This window comes from Oxyura jamaicensis, chromosome 2 (genome assembly GCF_011077185.1).
Source record: "Oxyura jamaicensis isolate SHBP4307 breed ruddy duck chromosome 2, BPBGC_Ojam_1.0, whole genome shotgun sequence".
Classification (NCBI taxonomy): Eukaryota; Metazoa; Chordata; class Aves; order Anseriformes; family Anatidae; genus Oxyura; species Oxyura jamaicensis.
In genome coordinates this window covers 143,204,685-143,225,465 of record NC_048894.1, presented here as the reverse complement: position 1 = coordinate 143,225,465, position 20,781 = coordinate 143,204,685, and positions in this window count along the sequence as shown.

Below are 20,781 nucleotides of genomic sequence, written 5' to 3'. Positions count from 1 at the left end.
TTGTGACCATCCAACCAATTACTTACCCTCCAAGTGGTCCATTTGTCAAATCCATTTATCTCCAATTTAGAGACAAGGATATCAAAGAAGACACTGTCAAATGCTTTACACAAGTTCAGGTAGATGACGTTTATTGTTCTTCCCCTAACCACCAATGCTGTAATTCCATCAAAGAAATCCACCAAATTTGTCAGGCACTATCTGCCCTTAGAGAAACCATGTTGGTTGTCACCAATCACTTCTTTACTTACCATGTGTCTGAGCAGTTTTCCAGCAGGCCCACAATTTCTCCAGTTTTCATTTTATCACTGATGTACCTATGGAAGCCTTTCTTGTTGTCCTTGATGTCCCCGGACAAGTTTAATTCTAACAGGGCTTTATCCATCCTAACTTGATCCCTGGTTTCTTGGACAGTTTCTATGTTCTTCCCAGGATGTCTGTTCTTGTTTCCACCATCTGTAAGCCTCTTTTTTCAGTTTCACTTTGTCCAGGTTCTCCTTTTTCATCCTTCAATGTCTCCTGATGCTTTTGTCTGACTTCTTTGTTGGGATGCATCGTAACTGAGTTTGGAGGAGGTGATCCTTGAATATCAGCTAACCAGCTTTCTTGGGCCTCTCTCCCTTCCAGGGCTTTGTCCCATGTTACTCTACCAAGAAACACCCTGAGGAGGACAAAGTCTGCTCTCCCAAAGTCCAGGGTAGTGAGCTTGTTGTGCTTCCTCTTTGCTGCCGTCAGGGTCTTAAACGGCACCATTTGTTGTTGCCTCTTTATAAAATAATAATATTTCTTTCTTTCTTTTATGATAAATTTGATTTTGACATGATCTCAGTAGAGAAGAGGCTTTGGGTGATATACATTATTATGTTTTGAGTTATTTCTTAATATAATTACTTCCACAGTTGTAATTTCAGCTGCTCCAATTGTTAGTTACCTTTTCATTTTCATTTAAAAATACTCTCTCTCTTTTTTATATTTTTTCTTAAAAAAAGGTAAAATTCAGGAATAGAGAGATGGGATAGAATAGCTACAACAATTAAAAATTCTGTAACTTTAAAAGGGCAGTATTAGGACAAATTGTCTTCCTCCCTGTTACTACAAGTTTTATTTTACCCCCCCCCCCCCCCCCCACCCCCCCAAATTGTCTATATTATAAATAGCTGGTGAAAATATTTCTTTATGTATGTTCAGGCATTTTGAGTGGTAGTATCAGCAGTTGTCTGTATATGACTTAGCAACCTAGAGACAATCTTCCAGGAGACAAACACTTTTAGGGCATCCTCAGGGAGCTTTTCATCTCATCTATGTCATATGTTTATTTTAGAATTAAACAAATCACTAACTAGAAGTCCTTAATTCCCTCTTTAAAGAGATAATACACAATAAGTACTCACAATGAGTTAGATGAATCCCACTTTAAATCTACAGACTAGTAAGCTCTGATTAAAGATCTTGCTTCAGGCATAGACTGTTGCCTATGGCAATAGGCATATCAGGGCAATGACACCACAGTTTTAAGTAAGACAGAAGGAGCTTTTCCTGACCTCAAAGAGGCAGCTGTGGCTCCTTCAACATGTATTTTTTTGGAAGTGTCCTTTTGCAAGTACCACTTTCCACAATGTCTTATGTTATAGAGACCAATCAAATTTCCCACTAACACAGATACAGGGCCCTAATGTCTTCCTCTGCAACTTCAGTCTTTGTTATCACCACAGACTTTGCTGTTGACAGGAATTAAGCTATATCAAAGATATTTTTACCTATTTTAAGAAAGGCAAAATTTAATTTTGTTGTTAATACTAAGAAATATTTGTCTGATTGTAAATGGGATTGACAGGAAGAAAGCTTTAGGCTTTTTGCACTGCAAGAACAATCCATTTCTAATGTCAAGAAAGATCCTGAGACACAAGAAGAGTAAGTTCTTAGTGAAAGGTCTGAGTCCAGGATGAGGGAGGCTGAGAGACATCTCTATGGATACAAGAGGAGAGGGAAGAGTGTGTCTTCATAAGACTTCAGGGAGCACATAAGTGGATGTGGAGTTTCTTTCATTCTCTCCCAAACACTTTCCTATCCCCCTCATTGTCTTCCTCTAACTACCAGACCTTTTTCCTCTGCTCCATCCCCACTTCCATCTTCACAGAGGTCTTTATGCACCCACACTGAGAAAACATTTTTTCTTAATATTCCTTCAAGAAATCCTTATTTAATCTTCTATACATCTTGGCAGACTGATGGAAAGAGTTATATTTGGGATGGCATTGTAGAAAAGTTTCATTTCATTAAGCAAAGACTTAGTTATCCTTTACATCTCCCTGCTATCTCCCTTCATCTTTCTCAATGTTTTTTCCACAGCACTAACATTGTTTGGCATAATTCTGTATCTCTGATCATAAGAAGAGTAGAAAGTATGCTATATGAAACAAGTCATCCAAGGCAGCTGTTAATTCTACCTACGCAATAGACTGTCTCTGAAAGTTATTTGCAACATATTTGGATTGGTCTGTAAGCCCCAGAAGATTCCAAGAGAGAAGGAACTCTTTATTCCTTCAATGGGGAAGAGGTTAGGAAGCCAAGTCAGAGGCAAAAATGGCTTTTATACATAAATCCTCTTGCTTGGAACATTTTCTCTGTTCTGATGAGTCTGTGTCACCCTCAATCACAGGTGCATTCAGGAAAGGAAAAAGGGAATATTTGGTATTTAACTGAGTTGAAACCAAACGAAAAATAGCAACAGTACAAAAGAAAATCAATACAAAAGATATTCTTATGAAGTGGAAATCTTGCTTTTCATCCAGCATTGACTTCATAGTACAGATAAGTAAAGTTGTTCAATTTCCTTCAAAAGAATCTCAACAGGAATTACATTTTTTTTTTTCAAGTTTTCAGAAATGTACACTGATAATGAATTACAGTTAGATATGTTACAACATATTAGTTATGAGCAGCAGCTGTGATCTTTCTGCTTTTCACACACACAAAAAAAGTCATGTGAAGAACACTAGCAAAATCACTTTTATAATTTTAAGACATATATCATATTTTAATTTAAACTGCACAACAAAGTCCTTTGATTTCTTAAATGGAGCACTGCAATTTAAAATCATTCAAGGACAAATAGCTGGACCAAAAATTCTACTGAGTTTCAGAATTACTCTGAAGTCATGGCCAAAAATTATATATAATTACACATAACTACAAAAGGTTTTCTCCATCTACTGGGTGCCACATTATTTGCTGCTCCATTAATAAAAAGGCATATTATTCCTTGAGAGGTAGTGCAAAATATAATTACAGGCTATTTTGAGGCTTTCATTACAATCTCCTGTTTTTACGTGCGGATGAATTTTAGAACATTCCTTCTTTGGGGGTAAAGTTTTCCAAGTTTGGTCTCGCCTAAATATTTGGTTTTATTTGTCTTTTGAGGTATAAAACTTCTGAGGAAAGTAACTCCAGGTGTTTTGGAAGGAAGAATACATGTAATTCCACATCCCTGCAAGGTGTTTTTTTTATCTTTTTTTTTTTTTTTTTCCTTTAAAAAAAAATAACTAGGAAAAAAAAAAAAAGAAAAAAAAAAGAAAAGAAAAAAGCACACCCTTTTAGGCCTCATGATTTAGAAATGAGAGATTTAAAAAATCAGAATGTTTTCAACCATTGACATGTATTTTGGAAATGTTGAAATGCTCAGCAGCCCACCTAGGTAGCATGGGACTCTGGCAAGTGAACCTCATTCCTGTGGCATGTTGACCATTCACAATTGTGAATCTATCTACACAGATTTATAGCAGTCAATGTCAAGAGAGTGGCTCCATTGACTGGACTAATGGAACACAGTGTTTTCGCCCATGTCTTTTCTCATGTTCAGGCCCTTAAGAGAAGATGAATGTATCCTTGTGTCATAGACTGGTGTCCTTCCTTGCTTCCTTTTGTGCTTCCTTCTTTTTTTTTTTTTTTTTTTGTCTCTTCTTTCCAACCCTTCCCTCCTCCCCCCCCTTCCTTTTTATTTGGAGTATTCTGGAACAGGGTCTTGCTAGCAGTTCCTCTATTGCCTTTACTGAGGAAAAGGAGGCCACACTTGTCACTGGTTTCACACTGAGAATGTATTTCTCCAATACTACTATTACAAAACTGGGGCAGGGGCCCAGTAAATAATATCTACCATCCTGGATGTTATGATCCTGGCATTTAAGAACTTCACTGCAGTAGCTCTCCTACTTCTTTGCAGGGTTATTTCAACTCTCATATGTGCCAATTTAAAGCAAAAATGGTTACAGCTGAAGATGAACTAATATCATAGAGAAAACTCAGAGACTAATTTAGTCTCATTTGTTTTTTAAAATTTCTGTGTTGATGATTCATTTGAAAGAGATTACTTTCTTGTACCTTGTGTCTTGTACAATACAAGATCTTTCTTTATCATTTCCAGAACCAAGTAAAGTTCTGCATCTGAAATGTCTGGAAAAGTCTCATACAAGGACTGTGTATCTAATGCTTTGGACAAACACAGAACTAAAGAGGGCTTGGATGCTTTTTTTTTTTTTTTTTTTTTTTTTTTTACAGTTGTTTTGTATAACCTTGTTTTTTCTCTCCTATCTACACAGACTGCTACAATTCCTAGATCTGCTTCTCTTAACATTGACTACCTCCTGTAGAGCTTTTCCTTCCCAAGGAAATTGTTAGGCTTCATTCTCCCAATATTCAGAGTTATTGTGGAGAGCTTTGGGTGGCAAAACAGAAGATAGAACTATTAGAATTCCTGTTGTCTGAGGACTTGTCTACAGACTGTAAGACAGAGGAGAGCAAACAAGTGTTTTGTGATAAACAGTGATAAAGTAAAAAGTCACACTTCTGGCCTTTACATGAATAAACTGAGTATATTGTGTCCTTTGATCTGTTGACGTAAAAAAGGGACTTAGGTTCCATACTTCATGCCATTGAACAGATTCATTTTGAGTGTCTCTACTTGTACTATGCTGTGTTATACCTCTTGCTAGCACATATCTGGATTACCAAACATATCTGAGTCTTCCACTAGGGAAAATGTTTATGTTCTAATGCACATAGGATAGATAACTAAAAAACTCATAGAAACAAAGTATCCTAGTCCCAAAGAAAAACAAACAAACAAACAAACAAAAATATTAGGTAGTGGAAATCCATCAGCATGATATTCTGCCCCATATGGATCACAAGCTCAGTAGAAGTACTTTGAGACTGCTTATACTGCACCCTGTATTTGATATTTGACTCATGACCCAGGTTTCCTTAACTCACCCCATAACTACACAGAAATCATTTCAATAACAAATGAGGCATATTTCAGTACTGGCTGGTGGGATAGGGCTATGTGACATATATGTGTGATTCTCTGGTAGTATTTGTATTTGAAGGGTCCTGCCAGGGAGTTGCCACTACTTGTGTGTTTAATAATGTGCACGAGCAGTTATCATCCTTCAAAGCACAGAAATTTCTGGGATGCTCTGGAGATCTGTAAGAGTGTGTACTGTATGTGCAGATAAGTTGCTCCAGTGCAAAGCATTCTTGCTTGGGTGGAAATTTGGTGAGATAGATCTATAATAGCGATGTAGACTTGGCTCATTTTTCACCTTCAGGTTTCTATTATTGTTTAAATAACAATATTCATTTGTTACCTTAATAATTATTTTCTTGTTAGAAAATTCTATAGGAAGATAAAAAATGATGTATCTTCTCTACACAGACTCATCTTTCAGATAAATATGTTATTAGCCTGTATTTTTTAAAACCATATCATATACCTAGGAAATTGGAAGGGTTATTGGTAAGTCTTCTGGTAAAATTGGTAAATATTTGTAAATAAAACATATTATATACCTGATAAATACTCTGTCATAGTTGTTCTGGTCTTTTGAACAAAGTAAATACATCCAGATAGATTTCATTATTTTTAATTTTGTATTGAGAATATTTCTATTTTAAAAGATTGTTAAATTGATATTAGTTAAATACCTCCAAAGCTTTGAAAGATGAAGTTCAGAAGAACACTGACCTAACTGTGACCTCATCTTCTACCTGAAAGCAACAGCCTCTGAAGGTGCAAAGAGCTAGTGTTCATTATTAATTTCTTCATTGCTTCTTGTCTTGTTTCAATTTAATTTGTCATGTTGGTTCTGCATGGTGATATATTCCTTTTCATGATAGATGAAGCTGAGCTAAATCCATTTCATGAAGGTCATCTGCAGCCTTGAACCTTGATCTCAGTAGTGAGATGCGAGTATTTTATTCATTGTGTCAGGCTGTCCTTCGGTGCCATACAGTGGTAGGGCATATTTTTTTTAAAACTAAAGCCAAGCACTCTTGTATGTGATGGCCCATAATATCCTGTCATTAGTGTATGGTATGTATTAAAACCATAAAACAAGAAGTCAGAGCTGTTCCTAGAGCTGTATCACAGGTAGTGTATTAAGGGAATACAAGAAAAACTTGTTAAACATATAACTTGAAAAAATATAGAAATTACTGAGCATAAAAAATGTTCCAAATTAAAGGTTCATATATTTAAATTCCTATGCTCTTCTTCAAATTAACAAAGATGAGAGTTCATAGGTAGCTAAAGTTCTCATGGGGTGTATGTTACCCAGTGGGTGCAACCATTTTCCTTTAATGTTTGTTCTGAGTATGGCTACTCTTGTCATTTTTCAGTTAGACCATGCATTGTGGTCCACATGGGAGGTCTGTTGTACTATTTCCTGGTTTAGTTCATTGTACTCTGAGTTGTTACCAGATTCCTTTCTGAAAAACAAAAAACAAACCAAAAAAAAACCACACCACAACCACCAACAACAAGAAAAAAACAAACGGTATTCTTGGCTGAAACCAGCTGCGTTCTGGAATCCTGCTGTCTCCCATTGTTTTCTGAAGGTTTTCTAGTTTTTCATCTGCTCAGTTGGTCTTGCTATTTTAGTTTATTTTGTTTCTTCTAAAGAGAAATGAGAGGCACATTAGTATTGTCTCTCAATTTTTGTCAGTTACTGTTGACAAACTACTATAAAATTCTGCTATTAAAAAATAGCACATATATTTCTAAGCAACAAAAAATAATTAACATATAGAATGCACTAAAGAAAATGGGAAAAATTTGTGCGTGGAGAAATGCACTGGATTGTAGGATGTCTGGGTTTAATTTTCCAGTGTTACTTTAAATTCCCATAGTCTTGAAACCTGTTGAAGGAAATTAACCAATAATGATGATGCACTATAACTTAAATCAATGGACTATTCTAATGCAAAGTTCCCTTTCAGAAAATGCACGCTTTCAAAAAAAAAATCAGTTTTACCCTCATAATAGAGTAAGATGATTTGCAGAATATAATTTTACTGACATATGAAAATCAGAGAGAAAAATGGTCTTCCATGTGACTGACCTTCTTTAAAAGGAATAAGAAAAAATAACTTCTGTTTCTAAATCTTAATCCCCAACCTGTTATTTGACAGTTTTATTTCTTCTGATTGTTATTCATAATGGTAAGGGATAGCTCTGAGAATTAAAAAAAATATTGGTGTGACCAGCACGTGACAGTTCTAGCCAAGCACAGAATGAAGTGCTGAATTCCACTTAAGAAGCTCACTTCTTGCTTCAGAAAATATATTTCTCCTACTTATGAGCTTTCATATAATTTGGATAGCCTCCAGTATTTCAATGTTATATTTAGGCATGCTACTCTGATCTCAAATTCTACTTCTAAAGAGAGCTAGGCAAGAAACCCAGAGTGGCCGTGCCTCTGTCACAAAACTTCATAATTCTAATTTGTGACAAATATATCACCAACACAAGTATGCAATGAAAGTGTAAGTTTGCTTCATTCAGTTAATTCAAATACCTGTCTTTTAGATGATGAAGTAATAAACATCCAGGACAAATAGATTAAATAAATAAATAAATAAATAAATAAATGCAGATAGTACAAGCAACTCTTTTATGTAGCTTCCAACTCAGCTGTCATGTTTCAGAGCTGTTACAGAAAGAGAGACTAGAGAGGTAAAATAGGTCTTTATTTACTATCTAGAAGGTGATTTTTTTTTTTTTTTTTTTTTTTCCAGTACCACAGAAATGTCTGGAATCACATGGAGAATGCCTTAGCATAAAATGTATTGATAAAATGTATCTATGTGGTAAAGAGGAATAGTTTACATCTACATTGAGTTTACATGACCAGGTTTTGGTAGCAGGAAGAGCTGCAGGAGTGGCCTCTATGATTAGAGACCAACAGTTGCCCCATCTCAGGTAGTGACATTTCCAGGCAGCTTGAAAGAGGACCTACCATTTGCCAAAGCTGAGTCCATAAGTGATGTTTGTTGCAACCATTGTGAAAGCATTTTTTTTTAAAACAAAACAAAACAAAACAAAACAAAAACAAAAACTTCTGCAGAATAGCTGTTGTGAGAAAGAGTGAGAAAATGTGAGGGAAACAGCCCTGCAAACACCAAGGTCAGTGAAGAATACGGGGGATGAGGTGCTCCAGGTGCCAGAGTAGAAGCTTCCCTGTGACCAGGAGTCCCACGCAGGAGCAGACTCCAAGCCAGAACCACAGCCCATGGAGAGGAGTCCATGGTAGAGAAGGTTTTCTTTGCAGGAAACCACAGTGTAGCACTTCATTACTAAAGGACTGTAACCCAAGGAAAGGATACATGAAGGAACAATTCTGAAAGAACTGCAACCTGTAGGAGGAACCTCCATTGCAGTACTTCATGTATCTTGTGGAAGGGACACCTCCCCCATCTCTGGCAAACAGTGTGGGGAGGAAGGACCAACAAAGACAAGGTGTTGTGAAATGACCACAGCTCCCATTCCCTATCTACATGAACCTCTCATGGTGGAGGAAAAGGTAGAAGAGTCAGGAGTGTAGTTGACTTTGGAAAGAAGGGGGTAGGGGGAAGGTGGTTTTAGTTTTGTTTTTCACTACTTTATTATTAACTGTCATTAAATTAAATTAATTCTTCCCAAGTTGAGTCTGTTTTGCTCGTGCCTGTAATTGGTTAGTAATCTCCCTGTCCCTATCTCAGCCAATGAGCTCTTACATAGTATTTTCTCCCCAAGTATGTTCTCCTTCCTCCTCCCTGAGGACAGAGAGTGAGAGAGTGGCTTGGTGGGCACGTGATGGCCAGTGAAAGTTAACCCACCATCACAACTGAAAAAAACATGACCAGCTATAAACATATGATTGCAGAGATCATTAGAGCTACTTACTAGACAATTAACTAAAACTCTTGAGTGAGAAATGCAGTCTTCTTCCATCTAAAAGGCTAGAGATGTTTTTCCAGGAAGAGTTTTATTTTTCTGAGAGGATTCAGTATGATCCCTTGGGCAAGAAGAGAGGAAAAAATCTTTCATTTTCTTGCTGCATAACTGTTGTTTGAAAATGTTGGAGTGGACATGAAGTTCTGTAGGTAAGGCTGGATTTCTTTAATCAAAGCAGAAGAAAGCACAGCCTGATACCATTTCTCTATCAGAACTAAGAGCTCCTACTTCTCAAAATACCATAATTGTTTCTCACTTTTCTGTCATCACTATTTGAGAGTTAACCTGGAAAACCATTAAAACTTTTTGAACTAAATGAAAATATTTTATCCACCACACATCCTTTCATAAACAAAGAGTCAAATACCTTAAAAGTCTGGGCATGCTAAGAAATATTTTCTATATTACCAACTTCCCAGCAAAAATGGCTAAAATCCAGAAGAAACTGTTTTGGCATACTCAGTTGTCCCTTTTGGGTCATTCCGTGGGACTGGAAGATGCAGAGTGCATGAGATCTAGACCCACAAGAACGGCTCCTATGTGAATAAGCTTCCTTACATTTACATTGTCTTTGACATTTCTGAAGCTGATTTCTTCTCTGAACTTTTAGCTTATGGCTGGGAGCTGGAATGAGATTAAGCTCATTCTCAACATAAAAGACATGAACAAGGGAAAAATACAAGCCTGTATTTCTATGTAGCTGAAATATGGCTTTGGCTTGATTGTAGAGTCTTTATTCATATTAATAAAAACTTATTGAGGAAAGCAGGCTTACAAGTTTCAATAGGAGGAAAAACAAAAACAAAACAAAACAAACAAACAAACAAAAAACACACACACAAAAAAGCCTCAGCAACTACCGTGAATAAATATTCATGCACAGAAGTAAGATTTGTACAATCTAGTCCAGTTAAACTATTACAGAACTTGACTATCTTTTGTATGATTCTTGGCCAGAAAGCCTTGAGGATAAAGTACTCTCCTTTTCATACTGGGGAAGAAGAAAAGCCAGTTCTGATCGGCTTTATTTGCATGTAATTTACCCATAGTTCCAACTGCCAGCTTTTGATTTTTTTGATTTATTGTGCCAGTGGGTGGTTTGGCATCTTACTTCTCCCAGGAACAAGGGAGGTATAAAGTTGCTTTGGAAGCTACCTTTTCCTCTCAGCTGTGACAAGAGTAAACTCAGCATAGCTGAGTGCTCTGAGCTGGCCCCACAAAAATACTTTGGCATTTAAAGTTTCATCAAAGTCCAAGCCCCAGTTCAATTCCTTGCTACCTAACCTTGCAGCTCCTTCCATTTTTTTAATTTTTATTTTTTATTCTTTATTTTTTATTAGGAATAAAAGCTTCTTGATACTACTCTAGATACTTAAATATCTGCTTGTGGAACTTACAAGAATTGCCAGTCTGTCCTGTTCAATGGGTGCCTTCTTTGTACTTGGGACCTATAAAGTTATAAGTTTGACATTTTGCTGAATGTTTCATTGTGGGATCTGCTTAGGGAAATATGTTGTGAGCAGAATGATTAGTTCATTAAAACATGGTGAGAGTGGATAACAAGTGCCTTAACTTCTGGGTTATCCACTCTTCTCCTTCCTCCTTAGTGCATTGAATCTTCAAATACATGTGTAAAGTGGAACAACTGAATAGCGAGGACAAAAGTAATGGAGTTATACCCAGAAATACTCTACTGACAGCTGATGGGAACTTGTCAGGGGTTAGGAGGTACAGGTTAAATTCTCAGAGAACAGAAGAAATATTTCACAGGCCAGCTAAACTGCTGAATAAAAAACAAACACTATCAAGAGCTGCTGGCATATTTTACAAGAAACAAGTGTGTAAGATAGTGAGAATTTCAAGAACTGTGAATAGGATGAGGAAGGATTTGCCTTTTTTTAGCCAAAGATCACTGCCTAGTTCACTTTGAACCGTGGTGGTTCTTACAGGTCTCCTTGAAAATGTCCAATTTAGCAGTCTGGCTTTGATGAAACTGTTTTGAGCAGCTAACTCTGCAACTAGAGGCAGCCAGAGGATCTAACAGGGCTTCGAGGCACTCAGTTTTGTTCAGCTACCTAGTTACTTTAGATGTTTATCTCAAGATGTATTTGGCCTCTCCTGCCCTAGCTAAAAGCAATCTCAAATGGTTTAAAGTTATATACTTTAGGAACAGATATAACAGTTTCTCACTGTTCAAGGATTGTACTGGAGAATGACTTCTCTAGTCCTTTAAAATATTCAGTTGTATTTTTTTATTTTTCATAGAAAATCAATGTTCATAAACATTCTATCTTCAACCAAAAATAAATATTTTAATGCATATAAACCATAACTTCTTTCATTTACTTAAGCATATTTGTTCCAATTGTCAATATATATATTCAATAATTTGTCAATATATATATAAAATTAATAATTATATACAAATAATTATTATATACAATAATTATATACAAATAATAATTATATACAATAATTATTGTATATATATATTGTATTGCTCCCCCCCCCACTATTTGGTTCATGGTTGCTGTAGCAGTTCAGTTCAGTTGATACGTATGATCATTCAGTTAACTCTAATGTTAAAGGTTGCAGAATGATCAACAAAGATTTCAAAAGTCAACTTTTTTTTTTTTTTTAATGAGGTAACTGCCTTAAATGTCCGTGTACAATATGTAAAGAGCTACTCACAGAGCATTTTTTCCATGATCACATCTTATCCTACCACACCCATTCTCCTATTACTACTGCTTTCTGAGGATTTTTAGCTGTACTTAGGTTTTGCATCACTTTGTTTGTTCCTAGATAAATGACGGTAAATCAATTTGCTTTGTTTTAGAAATATTTCTCCCTGACAGATTCAGTCTGCAAAAAACTGGGAACTGGCTGCAGATTTTAAGTAAACTGCATATACAGAAGGTTATTTCTTTGCCAAAACCAGCATCAACAAAAGGGTTCCTGCTATGTGCATCGCTGGAAAACTTGATTGACAGTAAATCCGGAAATGGTCATTAGTAAAACACTGCTTGTTTCGCTCTGTTTACACCACTTGCTCAGTGTGAGGTTCCTCCACTGATATGCCTGCTCAGCTGGAGGCAAGGGAATGAGAATTTGAGTCTGTCTGGTTTTGTGCACCAAGTTATGGTGTTTACCTTAAGAGGTTTATATTCTTAAACTATCTTTACCCTCAAAATAAAAAAGATTATCAGTTAAATATTTGAGTGGGAGCCTGAGGCACTCAGATGTGTCTTCTGGAGCAGTATGCTCATCAAATTCTCCATCAACTATACCTGAAGTTAAAAGTGCTGGGACTCTTAAGCCAGGTGCCTAATATAGACAGTGAAAATACCTTCTGTGTTTGTGCTTTTTTTTTTTTTTTTTTTTTAAAAAAAAAAAAAAAGAAGCTAATCTGTATGTTTTGTGGGTTATCCCAACTTTGTTTTGTTTCAAGAGCAGGACTATTCATATTTGGCATTTAGGTTTAATTTTGATGTTTTTTCTCATATCTACATATCTTATAGGCTTACACTGTAGACAGTTGTTCTCTATGTTTGCATTTTCTTTGTCAAAACAAAGAACTGGCATGATTACGAGAAAGGAAAAAGAAAAGTAAGCAATATACAGAAGTTATTTAGAAGAAAAAGATATTTAAGTGACACAAATGTTACTGAATATATTAACCGATTCATTGATCATGAAACTTTTTACAGAAAAAAATCAAGAAAAGAGTCGTATCTTTTTTTTTTTTTTTTTTTTTGTCACCTTATGCTTTGCTTTTCTGCTTATTTTCATTGACAGCTACATGTTTTTACTGATTTGTTAGAGAAAGGTTTGGAGAAGCAAATGGGAATCCTGTTTTCAAATTGTGTCACAACTCAGCTGAATGTTTTTTTCTATTGTAGATGATCTTTCTGAATACTAATGAATTTTTAAGGAAGGTACATTTTGCATTCAAAAAGACTAATATCTCTATGTCAGTATTTAAGTCTAAAGGAGGTTTTGAGCAATTTGACTGTGAAGCTGCAAGCTTTAACATGAGCACATCAGAACTAAGCCATAGCTGAGCAGCAATTTGTTCTGATTATTTATGCATTGTAGATGTAAGTGCCTAAAATAACAACTGGACACCTTAAACTTTTAGTGAATCTAGATCTTTGAGTCCTTCATTGTTGGTTATTTCAACTTGAAACACTCAGGTTATGATTTTCAGAAGAACTGAATATTCAAAATTGTAGCTGAGGTTAATAGATATTCTATTAAAAAAAAAAAAAAAGTTAGAAAGAATTTCCATTACTCTGAAAAAAAACAGAATACTTACTTTGGCACCACCATAGTTACCACTTTTGGTATAATCTCAATATGCCTTCATACACTGTGTAGATGTTATATAATAAACAACGCCTGGAGTCATACAGACTGAAGAAGATAAAGTTCAGCTGTTTCTGGGGTGAGGTAGAGGGCCAATGGAGGAAAAAAAAAAAAAAAAAAAGAAAGAAAGAAAAAAAAAAGTAGGCAATTTTGTAGTTAACTATTTTATCTTATTCAAATATATTTGGAAAAGAACTGAAGTTGTCTGAGCAACATTAACTTTGGCATTTCTTAACTTTTAAATGGCGGGTTTCCAATCTGAAACACAGTTAAGCATAACTACACAAAATAGCAGGAATCTGCTTAACTATTTTCAAACATCATTTTGAAGATTATGTCACTAATTTGTTTTGTTAACTCTTTAAGATCAAACATGGAGATTTTTAAAGATACTTTCATTATAGGTATACTTGCATATCTTAGAGGATGGAAAGAATTATTTCAGGTTAAAGGGAGAACTGAAAATAACTTACATATACAGTAGTGAGGTGTAGGGTAACAGTATTTCTTGTGGGGTAACAGTATTTCTCCTCTGGACAGATGTAGTTGGTGCTACTGAATGCATAAGCATATGCCAGTTGTATGTGTTGCAGGGAAGAAAGGTGTACAGATGGCCAAGGTATTTCAACTAAGGTGAGACTATCAGTTGTATCAAACTAAGCTGGGAGAATTTCATCAGTACTGACATTGCATATGAATGCTGAAAAGTCTGAACAGCTCATTAGGGAAGAACGACAAATAACCTTCGATGACCTTGTTGCTACTTGGATTGCAGTTCTGCTTCAGCAGACAAGGTTATGAACAAAATGGGTTTCTCTGAGCCATATGCATCCTTGGCCTCAGGAAAACTCACTAACGGCCACCTGGCTGACAAACAGATTTATTCCTCAACTTCCTTTCCAGGTTGCTAGTGATTACCATGATTTTTTGTAAAAACATAAAACTTGGCTTTCTATTTTATATGTATTTTTAAAGATGCTTTGGATACTAGTAGAAATGTTTGGCTTGATTTTTAACACAGAGCTTTGTGTTCCACTTTGGAGTATTTTTATTGCTTCTATCTTTAATTATATTTTCATGTCCAAGAACACAGAAATCATTTTCTCAGTTCTGACCTGATCTAATATTGGACTCTGCAGTGTATGGAAAACTAATTCTGTCCTCATGTCACTGTATAAAGCTTAATTTAAGACATTTGGCAATATCATGGCCCCAATTCATTTACACTGTGCACCTGAACACTTATTATTTCCTTCTGGGAGTTGTGGAAACTGAGGTACATAGAAATATATTGCCAAAACATTTCTAGAATGTATGAGATTAAGACTAGGTCTCCTGTATTCATCTACAAGTCACTTGCAGTCTGGCTAAATACATGAATCAGCAGAATAGCATCAGGAAAAAAAAAAAAAAAAAAAAAAAAAAAAGTGAATGACTGAAGATTTAACTATGAAGAAGTGAACAAAGAAATAAAAAAACTGTTCTTCCAATTAACCCCAAAAGAAAAATTAATTATTGAACTGTTATTCCCTGAAAAACTGAATATTGAATTGTTATTCTCCTGTGAAGGAGACTTGTCTAGCTATAAGGTACTTTCTAAACTATTAGAAGTGTCAGCAGACTGCAAAACCATTGTTTGCTGTTACTTTGGTTGCTTATGATCTTTACTCACAGAGTAGGGAATTCACAGGCTGTTCTTTAAAAACAAAACAACAACAACAACAAAAAAAACAGCAAACAAATAATTTTGGTATTCTTCACAGATCATTTGCATTCCCAAGCTAAAGGAGTCTCAGAAAATAGAAGAATTACATGCCCTTTTTTCTGTCCAAAGAATAACTAAATTTAGCTTCTTTCACAAAAACTTTCTTATAACTTAGTTTTCCATGGAAGTTGATCATTTGAGTACTAGCAACTGCCTTACCTTGACGGTGCAAGATCACAGTCTGAGAACCATGACAGTAAAAAGCATATTGGCAGTGTTTAGTAGATTCCACTGTTTTTTTGAATGAGAAACAGAAAGAACTGGTATTTCTAATTTAATTATATTGAGATAGACATTTTCCCTTCTTTGTCTACACTTTATGTAATGTGATTTAGTATGTATGTAAGTCACTGAAATTCATTTTTGTTTCCTATGTTACTTCTTCGGCTTATCAGTAGAAGTCTGTGCTCTTGAGGCTGGAGGTCATCAATTCTATTTATAACGCTGAATGCATAATGTTGCCTGACAATCTTGCTGTTCAGAGATGGACACAGATAATTACAATGGTAAGTGTAATGCAGTCTTATTTCAGAATATTTTACTTCAAGGTAACAGAGTACATCTAAATGGAAAGGAAAATGATTACTCAGACTGCGGCTTGAATTTCTCAGACAGAAGGCAAGGTACAGTCTGACACATGAATTCCATACATTTTCAAAAAGTTATAAAGATCCTCTTCACCCTTTACTGCTTTTTCTGCTCAGCATTTCTATCACATAAAACTTACTGTATAATTTCACTGATCTAACATATCTCCTTTGGGAAGATTGGGTATAATACTGTTTTTAGTTTTAAAATATTATTTTTCTTTTCACAATGATGAAAAGATAAGCAGATTTTAAAAACTACTACCATTTTAATGAAAAAAAAAACCCACACTAACTGGTTGAGACTACATGCAAAAAATGGCATGTGTGAATGTGCCATTTTATGATGTGATTGTGATTTGCTCCAACAGTAAATCAATGAGAATTAAACAGTTTGGGAAATAAGTTGCACATTTTTGAACTTGGAGTTTGGATAGCATTCTTTTAAAACCTAAAGGCTCCAGAGCACAGTATAGTTTGAAAGTCACTGTCAGAGGTTGAAAGAAGTTTTTCCTGGAGTGACATCCAATTAATGGCAGCTCAGATACAGCCAAGAATTTTTCTGTTTTTGTTTGTCCTTCTGTCTGCTATATTTGTTTAATAACTTCATCTATCTGGCCCCAATCAGTGAAGTATCTGAATACTTCCAATATAATGCCACAATCTAAACAGACTTAAAAAAAAATTAAAAAAAAATAAAAAAAATTGTCCTATCTTAAAGGATGTTATTATATGGAATTAAAAAGTTATTTGTGAAGCCTGAAATAGAGAAATACTTTTTTCAGTTCCTTCTGAAGTGTATATCTTTGTGGAGTGGATTTCTTATCTAAGATCCATCTTCTCTGAATGTTTTCCTCTTTTCTTAAGTAGAAAAATATTTATCATGATATAGCTTGATCGATGGACACAGATCAGATGCAGATCTTTGAAATGAGACATTCGTGTCAAAAAGTTTTCCGGCTTTAATCTGCCACTAAACTTGTCTTAGCTGAATTACTGGTTGCCTCAGGAAAACTAGTAAACTCCTGAATATAAGGAGGAAAAAGTATTTTAAGTATTTTAAGTATGTCTCTGAGATGTTCTAAATTCATGTTTATTATCCAGAAAAAGTAGAGGTCAGAAGAAGCACGGGTGGTCTTTTCACTGTCACAATTTTCATAACTGCTTGAGTAAATGAAATTCTTGGATGTATTTCATTTCTCATCCTGGTCTCAGGGACAACCTAAGTGAAGGAAGAATGGTAATTTTACCATAACAAATGATTAGGACTTCATGGACTTTGTATGTCTCTGGAATTATTTGCATATTTTCTCTCAAGTTATTAGATCATTCCTTAAAACATGGATGTATAAGAGGGACGTAAAACAATACATATTGATTTAAATTTGTAGTGGTGGCTGAGATATAAGTAACATTACTAAATAAATCGATAGCTAGATGCTTTGTATCTGCTGTCTCAATTATTTTGCCAAATGTCTTAAAAAGGTTATAATAGGAGTAGAGTAAATATTTTTTACCATGGGCTTTTTTTAGACCTTAATCTAATCTCTATTATTTCACACATGTTAGGTAGATGATGATTTTTCATGAAAGTCAATAGCTAACAAAATCATCTACTATGCAGTAGTTGAAATCTGTCATCCTCTCTTAAAAATAGTAGGAGTCTTTTAACTAAGACCATGAAAGGCCACCACGTAAGATTTTTCATCAACTGCCTTGAAATAAAAATGTCATCACAAGCTCATTTTAGGAAATGGTAGTATTGATCCTGGTAATTGGCAAAATTTACTTCCAATAAATCAAATAAGACTGGAGCCTATAAAACTGGTGTTCTTTCATGTATCAAGCTTGCATATGGAAAGTGCTACCTCTTTAAAATAAAGAAAATACACTTTAAATAGGCTAAAAATAAGCATAAATTGTTCATAAAAATAACTCATCATCTGAAACTCTGGAGAAGAACAGGGAGGATTACAAACTCCATGAAATACAAAACTGAAGCATTTTGAGGGATTGTTAAAACAGCATCAAGATATGCAGTAGGTACACAGCACAAAATACTGTAGATGTTACTAAGAATTTACAGATTTGTGTGGCTTTACCTAATTATGTTGAAGAATAACTTTTCTGTCACAAAATCAATTTGTCTACGACATACAATAGAGTGTAAAAAAAAATCAATCTTCAGCTATTCTACTGATGTTGTATTAATGGCGATGTTAGTGAAAAGGAAAAGGAATAGCTTGAATTCTACATTTGGTAGTGTGTCGCTAAACTTATAAATTGGAGAATGAAAAGTGAAGCAATGTATTCAAATATTTCTTAAAGCCAATAAAAAAAATGGTTAATTGTTTTGGGAAACATTTGAACAGCTAATCAAGAAGTACAAATTTGTAATAAGTTAAAGGTGAAAAAAAAAAGATAGCTGACTGATTTTTCCTGCAATTCTTAAATACATTGTAAAAAATATAATTATTTTAGATGATCCCTTCATTATTTCAAATTAAAAAAAAAAAAAGTCACATCAGGTCATCACGTAAATATTATCACTCTGCTTACTAATATTTATTGTGAATAAATACTTGAAATGTTTTCTTTAAATGCTTAACCAAAGGAAGTTTGAACTTATACACAATCACAGACTGAAATGCCGAGAATTATCTTTATCATTATCTTTAAAAACCTGCTCAGTAACAACAGATTACAACAGATTTAATATTCCTTTCATAGTTTTCATTATTATTATTATTATTATTATTTTCAGGCCAAAAAAGCTTTGATTTATAATCCATTTAATATTTAAATATCAGCAAAAGGCATACTGGAACAACATATGAGCTAGACCAGCACTAGGAACATTTGTGTATCAGGGTATCAGGGTATATTTCCTCTATAGTAATGGCAGTACCCTTGAACACACTCATTCATCTCCCATTTCCTTATAGGATTAGTAAATGCTTTGTTCAGACTTTTATATAGAGTCTAGTAGATTTATATTAGATGACTAGAAATAAATCTGACATACAGCACTATTCAGATTTACACCTAGGACTTTAGTTTTCATTGATTTGTACCTAAATATCTCCACTTATATTAAGGCTGATGCTAAAATGATATTCTGGCACATTGGCCGACACTGCCTCACTGCCTATTGAACTTGTCCATCTATTGTTTCTTGTTTCAAAATGTAACAAATGTAACAAAGGCTTAAAGTTACAACATTATAAAGACAGAATAATCTTTGTGAGTGTTGTGAGTGTGTGTGTGTGTGTGTATTGCCCGGCCTGTTCAAACCCTTGTACATGATGATAACTGCACCCCTTCATTTCACTGTAATAGCATTGTCCTGGGTTTTACCCATTTGGAAACTATATATTGAAATTAATGAGGGAGTACAACATTTCCTCTGGTAGCTAAGCTGAAAAACCAGTGAATTGGGTTTTCTTGAATTCCTTCATCTTAAATAAAATTTCTAATCATGTGAAATAGAAAAAAAATATTTAAGATAAAATATCCAGAGAATTTGAAACTGTACATCCAAAATACTGATTTTCTTTTATCAAAAATTACTGATAACAGTTCTGTTTCTTCAGTATTAACCCATACCTCCATATAATGACTGCAATCAGACAAATACAGAAGTATACTCAATACTGGAAGGCGTTTTATGTTTGTTTGTTTGTTTTTAATTAATTAATTAAGGTATTTATTTTATTTCACTATGGTCACAGAAACAAAAGTTTGACTTTGTGCCATGCATACTATCTGTTTTCCCAAGAATCTACAGCTCAATTGAGTATCAGGATTATTATTAAGTAGAACTGGTAGGACAGCATTTCTAGCGGTCTTAGTATTACAGATAGAAACTCAATCAAGTAGTGTGAAGTAAAATTTTGACCATGAGTCAGCAACGTGCCCTTGCACAGAAGTCCATTAGTATTTTTAGCCACATTAGGAATAGTATCACCAAAAGATCAAGGGAAGTGATCCTTCCCCTCTATTCAGCACTGGTGAGGCCACACTTAAGAGCTGTATGTCCAGTTCTGGTCTCCCCAGTACAGAAGAGACATGGGCATACAGGAGAGAGTCCAACACAGAGCCACCAATTTGGTTAAGGGAGTGGAACGTCTCTCTGTGAGGAAAGACTGACAGAACTTACTTTTTAGCCTAGTAAAGAGAAGGCCTGGGGGAGATCTCATCAACATATATAAATATGAATAGTGAAGTGAAGTGAAGTGAATAGTGAAGTGAAGTGCTGTGAAGACAGAACCAAGCTGTTTTTAGTGGTCCCAGTGACAGAACGAAAGGCAATGGACAGAAACAGCAACACAATGGGTTCTTCCTAAACATCCGGAAACATTTTAATGTGCAGGTGAGCGAGCACTATCACACTAGCAAACATTTCCCACAGATGTTTTGGAGTCTCTCTTTGGAGATCTTCAAAGGCCACTTGGACATGATCCTGGACACCCTGCTCTGGTTACCCCTGCTTGAGCAAGGGGGTTGGAACAGATGATCTCAGCCATTCTATGATTCTGTAAAAATGTCACTGGAAAGCTGGACTGAGAAAAAGAAGCCTGAATCGTATGTAGACTGTAAGATCAATAGCACGCTTGAAAATTCATACTAACACATGTTCAGGTACCATGTACTGAAATGGCACCAGTTAAGACAAGAACAACTGCATACAAATTTTGCCCAGTGCTATTCCTCTCAGACTCACAAATGGTTTTAGGCAATGATACTTCACTTCAGCTGCATGAGTCACCCCAAATGCATTTTTTTTATAA